Source organism: Saccopteryx bilineata, chromosome 3 (genome assembly GCF_036850765.1).
Source record: "Saccopteryx bilineata isolate mSacBil1 chromosome 3, mSacBil1_pri_phased_curated, whole genome shotgun sequence".
In the NCBI taxonomy this organism is placed as follows: Eukaryota; Metazoa; Chordata; class Mammalia; order Chiroptera; family Emballonuridae; genus Saccopteryx; species Saccopteryx bilineata.
Window position 1 is genome coordinate 73,288,890 of NC_089492.1, and position 21,305 is coordinate 73,310,194.

The window sequence follows — 21,305 nt, forward strand, 5'->3', positions numbered from 1 at the left end:
TTAGCATAATATAAGTCATAGTTTATTACAATATTTTCCTAAGGAGGAGGGGAGAGGAGAGGAAGAGAAGAAAAAAAAAGGGATATACTAAATTATAATCATTGTTTTTTTAATATTATTTTTTTCCAAATTTCTTTCTTTTTTTTACTTTTTATTCTTTATTAATTCTCATTAGTGCTATCAACAAGACCATCCTGAGATGCCATTAAGAAAAAGAAAATCAAATATCATGAATACAAAAGATAAAGAAGTAGCACAGATAGATGTGGAAAAATATGTGGAAAAAAATTAATATACATATATTGGAAACCTTGGAGCAAAATGACAGAGAATTTAAAATAGAAATTCTAAAAATACTCAGAGATATACAAGAAAACACAGAAAGGCAATTTAGGGAGCTCAGAAAACAACTCAATGAACACAAAGAATATATTACCAAGGAAATTGAAACTAAAAAAACAAATGAAACAGAGATGAAAAACTCAATTCATGAACTGAAAAAAGAAGTAACAAGCTTAGTAATAGAACAGGACAGATAGAAGGTATGATTAGTGACATAGAAGATAAACAACTTCAGGCACAACAGAGAGAAGAGAGAGACTCAAAAATTAAAAAAAATGAGAAAGCCCAACAGGAATTGTCTGACTCCATAAAAAAGAATAACATAAGAATAATAGGTATATCAGAGGTTGAAGAGAGAGAAAATGGAATGGAGAATCTATTCAGACAAATAATAGACAAGAACTTCCCAAGCCTGTGGAAAGAACTAAAACCACAAAGTCAAGAAGCAAACAAAACACCGAGTTTTCTTAACCACAACAAACTACTCCAAGGCACATTGTAATGAAATTGGCACAAAGCAATGACAAAGAAAAAATTCTTAAGGCAGCCAGGGAAAAGAGGAATACAATATATAAAAGAAGGTCTATTAGATTATCATCAGATTTCTCAGTAGAAACTCTACAAGCTAGAAGAGAGTGGACCCCAATATTTAAAGCCCTGAGAGAGAGGAACTTTCAGCCACGAATACTATACCCATCAAAGCTATCCTTCAAATATGAAGGAGAAATAAAAACATTCACAGATACAGAAAAGATGAGGGAATTTATCATCAAAAAACCCCCACTCCCAGAATTACTAAAGGGGGTTTCCAACCAGATACAACGAACAAAAGAAAACAAAACCACAAGTAAAAGCTCCACCAAGAACACAATAAAACCAAATTTAAACTGTGACAACAAACACAAAGAAAGGTGAGAGAATGGAGATTAACAGTAGCAAAGGACGATGGAGTACAGAAACACTCATAAGGTAGGGTACTACAATGAATATGATAGGTACCCTCTTCATTACTTAATGGTAACCACCATTGAAAAAACCACCACAGAAGCACATGACTTAAAAAAGGTAGCAACAGAGAAAAGAAGTATGAAATACAAACAAACAAAAACAAATGATAGAAAAAGAAAAGAGAAGAATCAAACAAGATACAAAACTAACAGAAAGCAATTTATAAAATGGCAATAGGGAACCCACAAGTGTCAATAATAACACTAAATGTAAATGGATTAAACTCACCAATAAAAATACACAGAGTAGCAGAATGGATTAAAAAAGAAAATCCAACTGTATGCTGCCTACAAGAAACACATCTAAGCAACAAGGATAAAAACAAATTCAAAATGAAAAGATAAAAAACAATACTCCAAGCAAATAACATAAAAAAAGCAGGTGTAGCAATACTCATATCTAATAATGTGACTATAAGACAGAAAAAGTACTCAGAAACAAAAATGGTCATTTTATAATGATTAAAGGGACACTGAATCAAGAAGATATAACAATTCTTAATGTATATGCACGAAACCAAGGAGCACCAAAATATATAAGACAGCTACTTATTGACCTAAAAACAAAAACTGACAAAAATACAATCATACTTGGATACCTCAATACACAGCTGGAGGCTCTAGATCGTTCATCCAAACAGAAAATCAATAAAGATATATTGACCTTAAACAAAACACTAGAGTACCTGGATATGATAGACATCTATAGAACACTTCATCCCAAAGCAACAGAGTATATATTTTTCTCTAGTGTACATGGAACATTCTCAAGAATTGACCATATGTTGGGCCACAAAAATAACATCAGCAAATTCAGAAAAATTGAAATTATACCAAGCATATTCTCTGACCATAAAGCTTTGAAACTAGAATTCAACTGCAAAAAAAGAGGGAAAAAACTCACAAAAATGTGCAAACTAAACAACATACTCTTAAAAAATGAATGGGTCAAAGAAGAAAGAAGCGCAGAGATCTAAAGATATATACAGACAAATGAAAATGACAATACAACATATCAGAATCTCTGGAATGCAGCAAAAGCAGTAATAAGAGGAAAGTTCATATCACTTCAGGTCTACATGAACAAACAAGAGACAGCCCAAGTAAACCCCTTAACTTCACACCTTAAGGAACTAGAAAAAAAAGAACAAAGACAACCCAAAACCAGCCGAAGAAAGGAGATAATAAAAATCAGAGCAGAAATAAATGAAATAGAGAACAGAAAAACTATAGAAAAATTAATAAAACCCTTGGCAAGACTTACCAAGGAAAAAGGAGAAAGGATTCATATAAACAAAATCCAAAATGAAAGAGGAGAAATCACCACAGACATCATAGATATACAAAGAATTATTGTAGAATACTACAAAAAACTATATGCCACCAAATTCAACAATCTAGAAGAAATGGATAAATTCCTAGAACAATACAACCTTCCTAGACTGAATCATGAAGAAGCAGAAAGCCTAAACAGACCAATTAGCTGGGAGGAAATAGAAAAAATTATTAAAAACCTCTTCAAAAATAGAAGTCCAGGCCCTGACGGTTATATTAGTGAATTCTATCAAACATTCAAAGAAGACTTGGTTCCTATTCTACTCAAAGTCTTCCAAAAATTTGAAGAAGAAGCAATACTTTCAAACACATTTTATGAGGCCAAGATAACCCTCATACTGAAACCTGGCAAGGACAGCACAAAAAAAAGAAAACTACAGACCAATATCTTTAATGAATACAGATGCCAAAAAACTAAACAAAATACTAGCAAATCGAATATAACAACATATTAAAAAAATAATACATCATGATCAAGTGGGATTCATCCGAGAATCTCAAGGATAGTTCAAAATACATAAAACGGTTAACGCAATACACCATATCAAAAAATAAAGAACAAAAACCACGTGATCTTATCAATAGATGCAGAAAAGCCATTTGATAAAATACAACACAACTTTGTGTTTAAGACAGTCAACAAAATGTGTATAAAAGGAAAATATCTCAACATGAGAAAGGCCATATATGATAAACCATCAGCTAACATCATATTAAATGGCATAAAACTGAGGACTTTCCCCCTTAAATCAGGAACAAGACAGGGTTGTCCACTCTCTCCACTCTTATTTAACATGGTGCTAGAAGTTCTGGCCAGGGCAATCAGACAAGACAAAGAAATAAAAGGCATCCATATCAGAAATGAAGAAGTAAAGGTATCACTTTTTGCAGATGATATGATCCTATACATCGAAAACCCCAAAAACTCCACAAAAAGATTACTAGAAACAATAAACTAATACAGTAAGCTCGCAAGATACAAAATTAATATACAAAAGTCCATAGTCTTTCTATATGCCAACAATGAAATATTAGAAAACAAACTCAAAAAGATGATCCCCTTCATGATTGCAACAAAAAAAATAAAATACCTAGGAATAAACATAACAAAGAATGTAAAGGACCTATATAACCAAAACTACAAAGCATTGTTAATGGAAATCGAAAAAGATACAATGAGATGAAAGCATATTCCTTGTTCTTGGATAGGAAGAATAAATATAATCAAAATGGCCATATTACCCAAAGTAATTTATAAATTTAATGCAATTCCCATCAAAATTCCTATAACATTTTTTTAAAAAATGGAACAAAAAATTATCAGATTTATATGGAACTATAAAAAACCCCGAATAGCCAAAGCAATCCTAAGGAAAAAGAATGAAGCTAGGGGCATTACAATACCTGACTTCAAACTCTATTATAGGGCCACGACAATCAAAACAGCATGGTATTGGCATAAAAATAGACACTCAGACCAATGGAACAGAATAGAAAACCCAGAAATGAAACAACATATATATGGTCAAATAATTTTCGATAAAGGGGCCAACAACATACAATGGAGAAAAGAAAGCCTCTTCAACAAATGGTGCTGGGAAAACTGGAAAGCCACATGCAAAAGAATGAAACTCGACTACAACTTGTCCCCTTGTACTAAAATTAATTCAAAATGGATCTAAGACCTAAATATAAGACCTGAAACAATAAAGTACATAGAAGAAGACATAGGTACTCAACTCATGGACCTGGGTTTTAAAGAACATTTTATAAATTTGACTCCAAAGGCAAGAGAAGTGAAGGCAAAGATAAATAAATAGGACTACATCAGACTAAAAAGTTTTTGCTCAACAAGAGAAACTGATGACAAAATAAACAGACAGCCAACTAAATGGGAAATGATATTTTCAAACAACAGCTCAGATAAGGGCCTAATATCCAAAATATACAAAGAACTCATAAAACTCAACAACAAACAAACAATCCAATAAAAAAATGGGAAGATGACATGAACAGACACTTCTCTCAGGAAGAAATACAAATAGCTAACATATATATGAAAAGATGCTCATTTTCATTAGTTATTAGAGAAATGCAAATCTAAACTACAATGAGATACCACCTCACACCTGTTAGATTAGCTATTATCAACAAGACAGGTAATAGCAAATGTTGGAGAGTCTGTGGTGAAAAAGGAACCCTCATTCACTGTTGGTAGGAATGTAAAGTAGTACAACTATTATGGAAGAAAGTATGGTGGTTCCTCAAAAAACTGAAAATAGAACTACCTTATGACCCAGCAATCTCTCTACTGGGTATATACCCCAAAAACTCAGAAACATTGATACGTAAAGACACATGTAGCCCATGTTCATTGCAGCATTGTTCACAGTGGCCAAGTCATGGAAATAACCAAAAAGCCCTTCAATAGATGACTGGATAAAGAAGATGTGCCACATATACATTATGGAATACTACTCAGCCATAAAAAATGATGACATCAGATCATTTACAGCAAAATGGTGGGATCTTGATAACATTATACGGAGTGAAATAAGTAAATCAGAAAAAAACAAGAACTACATGATTCCATACATTGATGGGACAAAAACACAAGACTAAGAGACATGGACAAGAGTGTGGTGGTTATGGGATGGGGGGCACAAAGAAAACGAGATAGAAGGTGACAGAGGACAATCTGACTTTGGGTGATGGGTATGTAACATAATTGAATGACACGATAACCTGGACATATTTTCTTTGAATATATATACCCTGATTTATTGATGTCACCCCATTAACATTAATAAAAATTTATTTATAAAAAAATAGAACTGTTAATGGAGCATTTAGATTACACTCTATGATTGTTTTTGTCAGTTTCTCCCTTTAGTTCAGTTAGCAATTGGTTTATATCATATATTTTGATGTTCCCTGATTGTGTGCATATATATTGAGAAGTGTTTTGTCTTCTTGATGTAGCTCCTTTAGGCCGAGAGTAGCAACCATATATCTGGGAAGATGGAGAAATTAGCTCCTTTATCCTTAAAGGGAGACCTAGGTGGTGCCTCATTATTCATTATAAACACCTTCTTTCAATCAATATGGCATTAAAGGCTGATGTGCAGTATCTAGACATGGTTTTTACATATGATGCATTTAAAATTTAACATTTTTAAGTCATAAATGCATATTGTGTTCCTCCCTTCCAAAGTTCTCCTTTTCTCTCGTTGATCATCTTCTTGCTTCTGACTCTGTATTGTTGAGAATTTTAATATCTGATGAGCCTTTATTTCCAAATTCAGAGTTATTCAATGTAAACAATATTAAATTAACTCCAAAGCCTGGTTATTACACAATTATTTTGTTCTTAAGCATCACCTCTAATCCTAAACTACATCTCATAGACACTTGACCCCCACAAAAAAGTGAGAGTTATTGTACATTTTGGCATTATTATTATTTTACTTTTTCTAGACTCTTACCACTAGAAATGTATTGCTATTTTTTTAGTCCATTAAGATGTTTATCCAGGGCCTTGAATTTCTGAAATGACAGTAATAAAAACTAGACATTATTTAAAAGTTTAATTCTTTCAAATATACTTAGTGTTTAAAAACTAAACAAAGAAACAATGTAATACTTGTGAATATAGTGCCATATTGTCAATAGTCCTAAAAAAAGGAATGTAAAACTCAATAGGTCCTTAAACAGGAAACAAAAAAATATCAAGGTGTAGTTAAATATAAATACCAACCTGAGTTAGTATTCTGTTACATTTAAGTAATTATTCCACAGATCTCTTAAAAAATTTACTAAAATGATTTCTAAATTAGAAGGTCATTAATATATAATGCAGTGTTTTAAATATGAGTGTTCTTTATAAAGTTATGTCATATTATGACACTCTAATCTGTTATACAGGGGGGAAATATCAAATTACATTCATGACTTTAATCCTTTCACATAAATATTAATGAAGACTCTCTTTCTTTCCTTCCATTCAGAGAAAACCAATATTTACTCTAATGCTACTTACTTAGAAAACAGGACACCATCATGTCATCCTCATCATCAAAGTATTTATTAATCACACACACAGTGCTTTTTGGGGGGAATCATCTGATACAGGGCTCAGATTCTCTCAACAGGGCAGTGATTAATACAGGGAACAAAAAGTGAAAACAGAGTCTACCATTCTCATGATAGATACTGTGCTTAAAACATGACATCTTCACTGAATAGAAGTATATGTATTTCAGAACCTGGACCAGGCCTTTCATCATCATTATTAGGTTAATAACCTGTGGTTGTGATAGTTATACATCCTATGTAAGTCTTTAAATAGCATTTGCTAAGGAATTACTATTTCCCAGAATAAAACAGCTAAAGTGAGGTTGACCAGTGTCTGATGAAGTCATCGTAACCTTATGCCCACTGATTCAGGCATTATTGTTATAATTATTATTAAGATATGATTGACATGTAACAATATATTAGTTTCAAGTGTACAGCATAATAATTCCATATATGTATATATTTTGAAATTATTACCACAGTAAATCTAGTTAACTTTCATTACTCTTCATAGTTAAAATTTTTTTTCTTTTGAGATGGGAACTTTTAAGATCTACTCTCTTAACTTTCAAATATATTATACAGTATTAACTATAGTCCATGCTGTACATTAAATCTCCAGAATTTACTTATTTTATAACTGGAATTTTGTACCTTTTGACCACCTCCACTCATTTGCACACACCCCAAAATCACCTTTGGCAACCACCCACAATGAAGTCTTTGATTTTAATGATACGTCTTACCCATTGATCTTATCGACTTCTCATTATTTTTCAACTCTTTCCAGGTATCATTACCCTTCTTAGGGAACACAGATTTCACACTCCAGTATTGTCTTTACTTTGTTTCAAATATTCCCAGTTTGCCTGCCCTCCACTCTCATTATTTTCAATGTAGAATATTTAACGCTGGAATGAGTTCTACCTGCCAATGTGTTCTAGCATCAAAGGACTACTTGGTGGAGAAAAACCAGCTGTCTAGCTCATCACTCATTAAAGATTACATATCCCCAATAGGCATTCCATACTGTTTTTCTTATTTCTAAATTTCTCCAAACCCCAATATTCCTAAGGCCCTCTTTCCTGTTTTCTTAAACTGCCCACCCATTTTTCACACTCACTGTCAACCAATGCTTACCTTATCCTACATTTAGAAATCACATTTATCAAATCTGAATTTCTTCATCTTCTCACCACCAAATCTAGAAATCTAAGTGCTAAGTGCCTCTTCATTTTTTCTTTCCCTTTTCCTATAACAGTGGAGGTGATGTACATCTTCATTGCATCAAATGCCAGTCCTGCCTCCAGTGCCAGTCCTGTCTCCTCTGCTCTCAGCTATCCTTTCCCATCCATTCTAGGGTTTCTTTTACTAAAAGCATTTCTACAGATTATCAACCTTTCACTTGCTTCTGGTTCATTTCCACCGTTCATTCCTTAAGCATACACCATTTCACAATGAATCATTAATAAAACAGCAAGAAAACTGTTCCTTGATCCACTGTAACCTTTTAAATATCATTTTATTTTTCAGCTCTCTCCCTAGGTAAAACTTTTAAAAAGTGTTCTTAAATGTGCTGCCTTGATCCACTGACACCATTGCCTCATCTTCTATTGACTTTTGGACTTAATTCAATCTTGTTTTCTTACCTACCACATCACTAAACTTTTTATTTTTTTCAAAATAATAATCTCTTCTATGTTGTCATATTTAAAGGGAATATTCTTTTTTTAATTTTATTGATTTAATTTATTGTGTTTACATAGATTTTAGTGTTGCCTGAATGCATCCCCACTCCCCCGTATTTCCTACAACATCTCCCTTACCCCCTCCTTATAGGACCCTCCCCCCTTCCCTTCAGATTTATCCCATTCTGTCATCCCCTTTCCCTCTGTTCTCTTTTCCTTTGGTCCCTTTGATCTCTCCTGTCTCAATTCTGTTCCTGATTTCACATTGTTCATTTGATTCCTCAAATGAGTGAGGTCATATGATATTTTTATTTTTCTGCTTGGCTTATTTCACTTAATATAATAGTTTTCATGTCTGTCTATGTTGTCAAAAAAGGTAAGATTTCCTTTTTTTTTTTCATGGCCCCATAGTTTTCCATTGTATATATGTACAATTGCTTTTTAATCCACCCATCCACTGATGGACATTTGGGCTGTTTCCAGTTCTTTGCTATTGTGAACAATGCTGCCATAAACATGGGGGTACATTTCTCCTTTGGAAACAGTGCTATAGTGTTCTTGGGGTATATTCCTAAAAGTGGGATAGCTGGGTCAAAAGGCAGTTCCACTTTTAATTTTTTAGGAATCTCCATACTGTTTTCCGCAGTGGTTGCACCAGTCTGCATTCCCACCAGGAGTGCAGGAGGGTTCCATTTTCTCCACATCCTCACCAGCACTTATTCTGTGTTGTTTTGTTGATGAGTGCCATTCTGACTGGTGTGAGGTGATAACTCATTATAGTTTTAATTTGCATTTCTCTAATGATTAATGATGTTGAGCATTTTTTCATACACCTATTGGCTATCTGTATGAACTCTTTGGAGAAGTGTCTATTCATTTCTTTTGCTCATTTTTTGATTGGATTGTTTATCTTCCTGGTGTTAAGTTTTACAAGTTCTTTATAAATTATGTTTATTAACCCCTTATCAGATGCATTGTCAAATATGTCTCCCATTGTTTAGTTTGTTTTTTATTCTGTTTTTTTATTGTCTTTAGCTGTCCAAAAGCTTTTTAGTTTGATATAGTCCCATTTGTTTATCCTGTCTTTTATTTCCCTTGCCCATAGAGATAAGTCAGCTAATATATTGCTGTGAGAGATGTCGGAGAGCTTACTGCCTATGTTTTCTTCTAAGATCCTTATGCTTTCATGGCTTACATTTAAATCTTTTATCCATTTTGAGTTTATTTTTTGAATGGTGTAATTTGGTGGTCTAGTTTCATTTTTTTGCAGGTAGCTGTCCAATTTTCCCAACACCATTTGTTGAAAAGGCTGTCTTTACTCCATTGAATGCTCTTACCTCCTTTGTCAAATATCAGTTGTCCATAAAGATGTGAGTTTATTTTGGGTTCTCTGTTCTGTTCCGCTGATCTATATGCCTGTTCTTATGCCAGTACGAAAATGTTTCTGAGTACAATGGCCTTGTAGTATAACTTGATACCAGGAAGTGTGATACTTCCCACTTTATTCTTTTTTTTTTTAATAATTTTATTTTTTAATGGGGTGACATCAATAACTCAGGATACATATATTCAAAGATAACATGTCCAGGTTATCTTGTCGTTCAATTATGTTGCATACCCATCACCCAAAGTCAGATTGTCCTCTGTCACCTTCTATCTAGTTTTCTTTGTGCTTCTCCCCTTCCTCTTTCCCTCTCCCTCTCCCCCCTCCCCCCGTACCACCACACTCTTATCAATGTCTCTTAGTCTCACTTTTATGTCCCACCTACATATAAAATAATGAAGTTCCTGTTTTTTTCTGATTTACTTATTTCGCTTCGTATAATGTTATCAAGATCCCACCATTTTGCTGTAAATGATCCGATGTCATCATTTCTTATGGCTGAGTAGTATTCCATAGTGTATATGTGCCACATCTTCTTTATCCAGTCTTCTATTGACAGGCTTTTTGGTTGTTTCTATATCCTGGCCACTGTGAACAATGCTGCAATAAACATAGGGCTGCATGTGTCTTTACATATCAATGTTTCTGAGCTTTTGGGGTATATACCCAGTAGAAGAATTGCTGGGTCATAAGGTAGTTCTATTTTCAGTTTTTTGAGGAACCACCATACTTTCCTCCATAATAGTTGTACTACATTACATTCCCACAAACAGTGTATGAGGGTTCCTTTTTCTCCACAGCCTCTCCAACATTTGTTATTACCTGTCTTGTTAATAATAGCTTTGGTACTTTAATTATGATGTGTCTTGGTATAGATTTCTTTGAGTTTCTCTTTAATGGAGTTCTCTGTGCTTTTTGAACTTGTGAGATGTTTTCCCGCCTTAATTGAGGGAAGTTTAAAGCTATGATATGTTTGAACAAAGTCTCTGTTCCTTGTTCTTTCTCTTCTTCTTCAGGAACCCCTATAATGTGAACGTTATTTCTCTTTATGTTGTCACAGAGCTCCCTTAGAGTTTCCTCAGACTTTTTGAGTCTCTTTTCTTTTTGCTGCTCTGCCTCCATACCTTTGCTTATCTTGTCCTCTAACTCGCTGATTCAATCCTCAGCTTCATCCATTCTACTTTTAATTTCTTCCATTGTTTTTTTTTAATAATTTTATTTTTTAATGGGGTGACATCAATAAATCAGAATACATATATTCAAAGATAACAAGTCCAGAGTATCTTGTCATTCAATCATGTTGCATACCCATCACCCAAAGTCAGATTGTCCTCCGTCACCCTCTATCTTGTTCTCTCTGTGCCCCTCCCCCTCCCCCTTTCCCTCTCCCATTCCCTCCTCCCCCCCGTAACCACCACACCCTTATCAATGTCTCTCAGTTTCACTTTTATGTCCCACCTACGTATGGAATAATGCAGTTCCTGGTTTTTTCTGATTTACTTATTTCACTTCGTATCATGTTATCAAGATCCCACGATTTTGCTGTAAATGTTCCGATGTCATCATTTCTTATGGCTGAGTAGTATTCCATAGTGTATATGTGCCACATCTTCTTTATCCAGTCATCTATTGACAGGCTTTTTGGTTGTTTCCATGTCCTGGCCACTGTGAACAATGCTGCAATAAACATGGGGCTGCATGTGTCTTTACGTATCAATGTTTCTGAGTTTTGGGGGTATATACCCAGTAGAGGGATTGCTGGGTCATAAGGTAGTTCTATTTTCAGTTTTTTGAGGAACCACCATACTTTCTTCCATAATGGTTGTACTACTTTACATTCCCACCAACAGTGTATGAGGGTTCCTTTTTCTCCACAGCCTCTCCAACATTTGCTATTACCTGTCTTGCTAATAATAGCTAATCGAACAGGTGTGAGGTGGTATCTCAGTGCCGTTTTGATTTGCATTTCTCTAATAGCTAAAGAAGATGAGCATCTTTTCATATATCTGTTGGCCATTTGTATTTCTTCCTGGGAGAAGTGTCTGTTCATATCCTCTTCCCATTTTTTTATGGGATTGTTTGTTTGTTTGTTGTTGAGTTTTATGAGTTCTTTGTATATTTTGGATATTAGGCCCTTATCTGAGCTGTTGTTTGATAATATCATTTCCCATTTAGTTGGCTTTCTGTTTATTTTGCTATCAGTTTCTCTTGCTGAGCAAAAACTTCTTAGTCTGATGTACTCCCATTCATTAATTTTTGCCTTCACTTCTCTTGCCATTGGAGTCAAATTCATAAAATGCTCTTTAAAACCCAGGTCCATGAGTTGAGTACCTATGTCTTCTTCTATGTACTTAATTGTTTCAGGTCTTATGTTTAGATCTTTGATCCATTTTGAGTTAATTTTTGTACAGGGGGAGAGACTGTAGTCCAGTTTCATTCTTTTGCATGTGGCTTTCCAGTTTTCCCAGCACCATTTATTGAAGAGGCTTTCTTTTTTCCATTGTGTGTTGTTGGCCCCTTTATCAAAAATTATTTGACTATATATATGTGGTTTTATTTCTGGACTTTCTATTCTGTTCCATTGGTCTGAGTGTCTATTTTTCTGCCAATACCATGCTGTTTTGATTGTCGTGTCCCTATAATAGAGTTTGAAGTCAGGTATTGTAATGCACCCAGCTTCATTCTTTTTCTTTAGGATTGCTTTGGCTATTCGGGGTTTTTTATAGTTCCATATAAATCTGATGATTTTTTGCTCTATTTCTTTAGAAAACGTCATTGGAAGTTTGATGGGAATTGCATTAAATTTGTATATTGCTTTGGGTAATATAGCCATCTTGATTATATTTATTCTTCCTAGCCAAGAACAAGGTATATTCTTCCATCTCATTATATCTTTTTCAATTTCCCTTAAAAATGGTTTATAGTTTTCATTATATAAGTCCTTTACATTCTTTGTTATATTTATTCCTAAGTATTTTATTTTTTTTGTTGCAATCGTGAAGGGGATTATTCTTTTGAGTTCGTTCTCAATTGTTTCATTGTTGGCATATAGAAAGGCTATTGACTTCTGTATGTTAATTTTGTATCCTGCGACCTTACTGTATTGGCTTATTGTTTCTAGTAGTCTTTTTGTGGATTCTTTGGGGTTTTCGATGTATAGGATCATATCATCTGCAAAAAGTGATACCTTTACTTCTTCTTTTCCGATATGGATGCCTTTTATTTCTTTGTCTTGTCTGATTGCTGTGGCGAGAACCTCTAGTACCACATTAAATAAGAGTGGAGAGAGTGGACAACCCTGTCTTGTTCCTGATTTAAGGGGGAAAGCCTTCAGTTTAGTGCCATTTAATATGATGTTAGCTGATGGTTTATCATATATGGCCTTTATCATGTTGAGATATTTTCCTTCTATACCCATTTTGTTGAGAGTCTTAAACATAAAATTGTGTTGTATTTTATCGAAAGCCTTTTCTGCGTCTATTGATAAGATCATGTGGTTTTTGTTCTTTGTTTTGTTGATATGGTGTATTACATTAACCGTTTTATGTATGTTGAACCATCCTTGAGATTCTGGGATGAATCCCACTTGATCATGATGTATTATTTTTTTAATATGTTGTTATATTCGATTTGCTAGTATTTTGTTTAGTATTTTAGCATCTGTATTCATTAGAGATATTGGTCTGTAGTTTTCTTTTTTTGTGCCATCCTTGCCTGGTTTTGGTATGAGGGTTATGTTGGTCTCATAAAATGTGTTTGAAAGTATTGCTTCTTCTTCAATTTTTTGGAAGACTTTGAGTAGAATAGGAACCAAGTCTTCTTTGAATGTTTGATAAAATTTGCTGGTATAGCCGTCAGGGCCTGGACTTTTATTTTTGGGGAGGTTTTTAATGTTTTTTTCTATTTCTTCTCTACTGATAGGTCTGTTTAGGCTTTCTGCTTCTTCTTGACTCAGTCTAGGAAGGTTGTATTGTTCTAGAAATTTATCCATTTCTTCTAGGTTGTTGAATTTAGTGGCATAAAGTTTTTCATAGTATTCTACAATAATTCTTTGTATACCTACGGTGTCCGTGGTGATTTCTCCTCTTTCATTTTGGATTTTGTTTATATGAGTTCTTTCTCTTTTTTCCTTGGTAAGTCTTGCCAAGGGTTTGTCCATTTTGTTGATCTTTTCAAAGAACCAGCTCCTTGTTCTATTAATTTTTTCTATAGTTTTTCTGTTCTCTAATTCATTTATTTCTGCTCTGATTTTTATTATGTCTTTTCTTCGGCTAGATTTGGGTTGTCTTTGTTCTTCTTTTTCTAGTTCCTTAAGGTGGGAAGTTAAGTGGTTCACTTGGGCTCTCTCTTGTTTGTTCATATATGCCTGAAGTGATATGAACTTCCCTCTTATCACTGCTTTGCTGCATCCCATAGATTCTGATATGTCGTATTGTCATTTTCATTAGTCTGTATATATCTTTTGATCTCTGCACTTATTTCTTCTTTGACCCATTCATTTTTTAAAAGTATGTTGTTTAGTTTCCACATTTTTGTGGGATTTTTTTCCTCTTTTTTTGCAGTTGAATTCTAGTTTCAAGGCTTTATGATCAGAAAATATGCTTGGTACAACTTCAATTTTTCTGAATTTGCTGATGTTGTTTTTGTGGCCCAACATATGGTCAATTCTTGAGAATGATCCATGTACACTGGAGAAAAATGTATACTCAGTCACTTTGGGATGAAATGTCCTGTAGATGTCTATCATATCCAGGTGCTCTAGTGTTTTGTTTAAGGCCACTATGTCTTTGTTGATTCTCTGTTTGGATGACCGATCTAGAGCCGTCAGCGGTGTATTGAGGTCTCCAAGTGTGATTGTATTTTTGTCAGTTTTTGTTTTAAGGTCAATAAGTAGCTGTCGTATATATTTTGGTGCTCCTTGGTTTGGTGCATATATATTAAGAATTGTTATGTCTTCTTGATTCAGTGTCCCCTTAGCCATTATGAAATGGCCATTTTTATCTCTGAGTACTTTTGCTGTCTTGTAGTCAGCATTATCAGATATGAGTATTGCTACACCTGCTTTTTTTTGGATGTTATTTGCTTGGAGTATTGTTTTCCAGCCTTTCACTTTGAATTTGTTTTTATCCTTGTTACTTAGATGAGTTTCCTGTAGGCAGCATACAGTTGGATTTTCTTTTTTAATCCATTCTGCTACTCTGTGCCTTTTTATTGATGAGTTTAATCCGTTTACATTTAGTGTAATTATTGATACTTGTGACTTCCCTATTGCCATTTTATATCTTGCTTTCTGTTAGTTTTGTGTCTTGTTTGATCCTTCTCTTTCATTTTTCTATCTTTTGTTTTTATTTGGTTGTATTCCATACATCTTTCCTCTGTTGCTATCTTTTTTATCTCATGTGCTTCTGTGGTGGTTTTTTCAATGGTGGTTACCTTTGAGTAATGAAAAGGGTCCCTACCCTGTTCATTGTAGAGAACTATTTTGTGAGTACTTTTGCACTCCATCGTCTTTTGCTACTGTTAATCTCCATCTTCTCCCCCTCTTTCTTTTTGTTGTTGTCACAGTTTAAATTTGGTTTTATTGTGTTCTTCTTGGAGCTTTTACTTGTGGCTCTGTTTTTTTTTTGTTCTTTGTATCTGATTGGAGAACTCCCTTTAGTTATTCCTGGATTGGGGGTTTTCTGATGATAAATTCCCTCATCTTTTCTGTATCTGTGAATGTTTTTATTTCTCCTTCGTATTTGAAGGATAGCTTTGATGGGTATAGTATTTGTGGCTGAAAGTTCCTCTCATTCAGGACTTTAAATATTGGGGTCCACTCTCTTCTAGCTTGTAGAGTTTCTGCTGAGAAATTTGATGATAATCTAATGGGCCTTCCTTTATATGTTGTATTCTTCTTTTCCCTGGCTGCCTTGAGAATTTTTTCTTTGCTGTTGGTTTGTGTCAATTTCATTATGATATGCCTTGGAGTAGGTTTGTTGGGGTTAAGAAAACTCGGTGTTCTGTTTACTTCTTGAATTTGGGGCTTTAGTTCTTTCCACAGGCTTGGGAAGTTCTCATCTATTATTTGTTTGAGTATGTTCTCCATTCCATTTTCTCTCTCTTCTCCCTCTGATATACCTATTATTCTTATGTTATTCTTTTTGATGGAGTCAGATAATTCTTTTAGGGCTATCTCATTTTTTTTAATTTTTGAGTCTCTTTCTTCTTTTCTCTCTTGTGCCTCAAGTTGCTTGTCTTCTATTTCACTAATCCTCTCTTCTATCTGACCTGTTCTATTAGCTAAGCTTGTTACTTCGTTTTTCAGCTCGTGAACTGAGTTTTTCATCTCTGTTTGATTTGTTTTTATAGTTTCAATTTCTTTGGACATATATTCTTTGTGTTCTTTGAGTTGTTTTCTGAGCTCCCTAAATTGCCTTTCTGTGTTTTCTTGTATATCTCGGAGAATTTTTAGGATTTCTATCTTGAATTCTCTGTCATTTAGCTCCAAGGTTTCCAATATATAAAATTTTTTCTCCATAGATTTTTCCTCATCTAATTGTGTTACCTCTCTTTCTTTTGTATCCATGATATTCGATTTTCTCTTCCTTAATGGCATCTGAGGGTGGTTTTGTTGATAGTATTAATGAGATTTAATAAAGAATAAAAAGTTAAAAAAATAAAAAATCAAAAAGAGTTGTTTTTTTAATTAATAATGAAATAAAAATAAAATAAAATAATAATTTTTTAAAAAAGGAAATTATTCCCCCCCTCCTTTTTTCCTCTCCTCTCCCCTTTTTCTTGAGAAAATCTTGTGGTGAACTATAAATTGTAACAAACAATGCCTGTGATGGAGGGCCTGAATTAGGGAAAAGTAATAAAGGGGCAAAAAAAAAAGGGTGGGGGTATGGACCCACAAAAAGCAAATAAGGAAAAAATTTGGGTCAAGAATAAAGTGATTTACTTTTAGGTGTTGGTTGTCTAAGAGTTATGATGAGAGGAATAAGAGGAAAACAGAAAAATGGGGGGACAAATTAAAAAAATACTATTGTATTTAGTGGAACAAGAACTAGATAAAATGGAGAGCCAGGGATGGGAGCACTGCTAGTGAGTTAAAAAGGTGAAGTAAAAATCCCCCAAAATGCCACAAACATAAGTTTGAGTCCCACATAAGATAATTTGTTTGTTATTGAGGTTTGAATGAGAGGAGATGTAAAGGAGAAAGGAAGAAACTAATATAGAGGGAGAAAAGAAAGAGAGAGAAAGAAAAAAAGAAGGAACCACTAAAAGAAGAAAAAAGAAAGGAGAGAGAGAGAGAGAGTTAAGGGTTTTGGAGTGCAACCCTCATAGAGAGAAAGGAAGAGGAGAAAAAAGATAATGGGAGATGTAACACTTATGGGTAGTGTAGTTCAAGGAGAGGAGAGAGTAAGACCAGCAGAGAGTTAATCAGCCAAATTGGAGGAGGAAAAAAAGTATCAAGAATGAAGATAAGAGAAACAAACAAACAAATATAATAAAATGGGATAGGTCATAAAGTCAGCAGATTATTCTTGATTTTGAGAGGTTATCTTCTTGCTTTTTCTTTTCTCTCCTTCTTCCTGGTCGGTGACTCTGTACCCCAGGTTCTGCCCCTTTGGCACGCTCATGTAGAGGTTTGCAGTTGATAAGTCTCTATGGCAATGTCATGTGTTGTGCTTTAGTCTCGTTGGCAGTCGAGGCTCATTAGCATTTATAGGCTCCGACAGTGAGAGAGTCCATGTTCCTGGAGCCTTTCTCCTAGTCTTTCCTTCCTCAATTAGTAGCCTGATAATCCAGCTATGGGGTTGCTGCTGCCTCTGCCTGGATAGTAAGAGGCTCAAAGAGCTGGCAACTCCCCACTCTATTCCCTCAGCACAGGGCTCTGGGTAAGGCTCAGTCAGTCAGAGCTGCTAGCATAATCAGGCGGTCTTTCCGCCCACTCAAAGACCTCTGGCTCTGCCACTCTGTCCGATAACACAGGCGGGCGCCCACTTCCGGGGCGCTTGGAGGAAACTCTCATTCACTATCTGTGTGCGCAGACCAGGATATCCGGCCAGCAGTCTCACGCTCTGAGTGAAACCCCCAACCGCATGGAAAAGTTGCAGCATTGGAATTTGCTCTCGCTCCGTCCCCGTGCGCGGCTTTTGCAAGGCGCTGGGGCGGCCCAAGATTCCGCTTTTGCCCACACAAAGGCCCCTGACTCTGCCCCTCTGTGCGATAACACGGGCACGCCCTGCCGATGCACTCGGAGGAATCGCTCACTTCCTATCTGCGTGCGCACACCAGGATATGAGGCCAGCCGCGTTTCCCTCTGAGTGAAACCCTCACCAGCATGGAAAATTTCCACCATTGGAATTAGTTCTTGCTCCCTCCCGTGCACAGCTTTCCCAGGGCGCTGGGGCTGCCCAGAGATTCTGCTTTCGGCCCACAGAAAGGCCTCTGACCCTGCCTCTCTGTGGGGTAACACGGACACCCACTTCCGGGGCTTAGGAAGAAATCTCTCTTCCACTAACTGCGCACCAACCAGGAGAACGGGTAAAATGGCTGCCCCGCTTGTCTTTCTTTGTTTGGATTTGGCACGAGTGTTAGCTTGTATTGCCCGGCTTGCCACACGATCAGTTTTTCCTTGGCTAGGATCTCCGTGCCACAGCCTGGTTCGGCCCTTTGTGCCGCAGCCTGGATGTATTCACCCCCTTTACCCGCCTCAGTTTCTATATTTACAGTTACCAGAGAAAGCCGCCCTGTTTAGGTTAGTGAGGAAGGCGGAGCATTTCTTACTCCCTATTTCCTTCAGGGTTTGGTTATATATTTAGCCAATTTTTCACTCGACCATACCTTCGGGTGTATTGCGAAGCATCTGGAGGCTCCAAGTATAGGTTTTTCTGTTTCTGGTTGAAGATCTTGTTGAGTTTTGGGGGAGATTTATCAGTATCGCTTCCTACTCCACCATTACTCTGACGTCATCTCCTTTCTTCCATTGTGATCTTCATTTCTGATATTGTATTTGTCATTTCTGACTGATTATTTTTTATTATCTCAATGTTTTTATACTTGCTATCTCCTTATTTAGTTGTTTGTTATGACCATTTATTGTTGTTCTAAGATCTTTGAGCATCCTAACAATCATTATCTTAAACTCTGCATCTGATTATTTGGTTATATCTGACTCATTCAAGTCCTTTTCTGGGGATTTCTCTTGACTCAATTGGGTTGCATTTCTCTGCTTTCCCATTTTGTCTGTGTATAAGAAGAGTATAGCCACTAGAGTCCAATGGGTGTGGCTTCTCTGTTCCCTAGGTGTGATCTGTCTGCAGGCCCACCACCCCCTCTGCTGCTGCCTCAGGCATTTGGGTATGGGTGTTGCTGGCCCTGGTTGGCTGTGGCTGTCGCTGTGGTTTCCACCTCTCCTTACGGGAGGGGCTCTGTTCACTTGCTCTGGTCTACAAGCCTCAGCCTTCACCCTGCCTCATTTGGTGGGGCTGTGCACCGTGCCCAGGGCCATAAGCCTCTGCACCATGGGCAGGGTTGAGTACCTTTGATCAGCCACAGGTCTCTGTCTATTCCTGGGCTTTTGCCCCAACCCTGCAGGTGGATGGAGTTGTGTTCCCAAGTCAGGCTGCAAGCCCCAGCTCTGCGGGCAGGTAGGGTTGCGTGCCTATGCTCAGCCAAGAGCCTCTGCAGTTTCCAGGCTTTTGCCTTTCCCCTGTGGGTGGGATTGCAGGCAGGCCCACAGCCAACCGGGCTGCTTTATTGTGCTCCTTCCATCTCTGCCTGGTGAGACTGAGCTCATGACGGACCTGAATCATGGCCAGCCTGGCTTTCACCCCTGCTACTGCCCACCCTCCAGCAAGCCCTCAGCAGTGTGGGTGGTGGCACTGCATCTCAGACCCAGCACTCAATACTGTATTCCTTAAAGCTCCCTCCTTCTAAGGGATCTGCTCTGAGTGCTACGGAAGAGCTTGTTTGGCTGGTGTCCTGCTTCCCTTTGCTGGTGTTGCTGGTTCCAGGGGAAATATTCACTTCAGATTTGGGGAGTGACTCAGCCCAGGGGTTAGGGTGTCTGTCCCTCAAAGTGTTTCTGCCTGTGCCTCCTAGATTACACTCTCTTCCTGCTACTCTAGTCTTTTCCTCTCTCCCCATCCCCTGGAGCCCTGGGTGAGTGGTTATAAAAGAGGTTTTCTGCACAGTCCTTTTAAGAAGAATCCTGGGTCTGAGAAATCTGTCTCTTTCTCACAAAACAGTATCCTGACTTATCTTGCAGCTAAACACTGTCCATATCCTTCTTCTAGGCTCTGGAGCTACAAGCTGGGGCTTTGTTCCTGAGGCCCAGGACCTTCTCCTTTCTGCTAAACTCACTTCCCACCATGTGAGTCCCTCTGGGCTGCCATTTACCCCTGGGACCTGGGAAGCCCTCTCCACATTTCCACTTTTCTTACCAGTCTCAGTGCGGCTTCTTCGGTCTGCCTTGGTTAAAGAGTCCTTTTAATTTAGTCCAAAGTTGGTTTTTCCAGATGATGGTTCTTAAAATTAAGTTGTAATCCACTTTGGTTCTGAGATGTGGAAGTTGGTACGTCTACCTACTCCATTGCCATCTTGCCGCCCTCTGGAAACATTCTATCTTAAACTTACTAAATCTCCTATGAAAAGTTACATATTGACTACTTCCTTTTTCTTGATATTACTCTTTGCTTCAATGATACCACATTTTCCTGTTTTTATGCTTTCTTATTTGTCTGTATCTTTTCCTGACCTCTAGTCCTCTGTCAGCTCATAAATAATACCATTCCAAAGGACATGGATCTGGGTCTTTTACTTTTTTTGTTCTATTACTCTCTTCGTGATTATCTCATCTAATTTTATAGTTTTAAATACCATTATATGGTGACAGTTCATACATTTATATTTCTACCTGTCTTTTTTCTGAGATCTAGATTACTATTTAATGTAATATTTTACATCTCCAAGTATATAGCTCATAGATATCTCAAACCTAGCCTTTCAAAATAACACATTTGATTCACCACACTGCCCCATATCAACCCACTTAGATATCTCCCCATCTTAAAAAATAGAATTATAATCTTTCCAGTTATTGAAATTGGAAATCTAGCAGCCACATTTTCTCATAATGTACATATCCAAGTAACAAAAGTATCTTCAAATCTGCCTTCTAAATATGCCTTATGTTCACTCAGTTTTTCCCATCTAGTCAGCTTCCATCCAAGTGTAGTGAACATCATGACTTGCTCTTCTTCACAAGAGTTATCTTTTTACCACATAAGTTGGAATATGACACTTCTGAGCATAAAGTCCTTCAGCAATTCCCCATTGTATTTATAGTAAAATCCTAATTTTTCAGTGTTTGCCAAAATATGTACTCACACTTTGAAGAAATTTTAGTGTCACGACACCTTTCAAATAGCCATCATGATCCACCTCTATCTTTATTTATACTATTATCTCTGGGCTCACTCT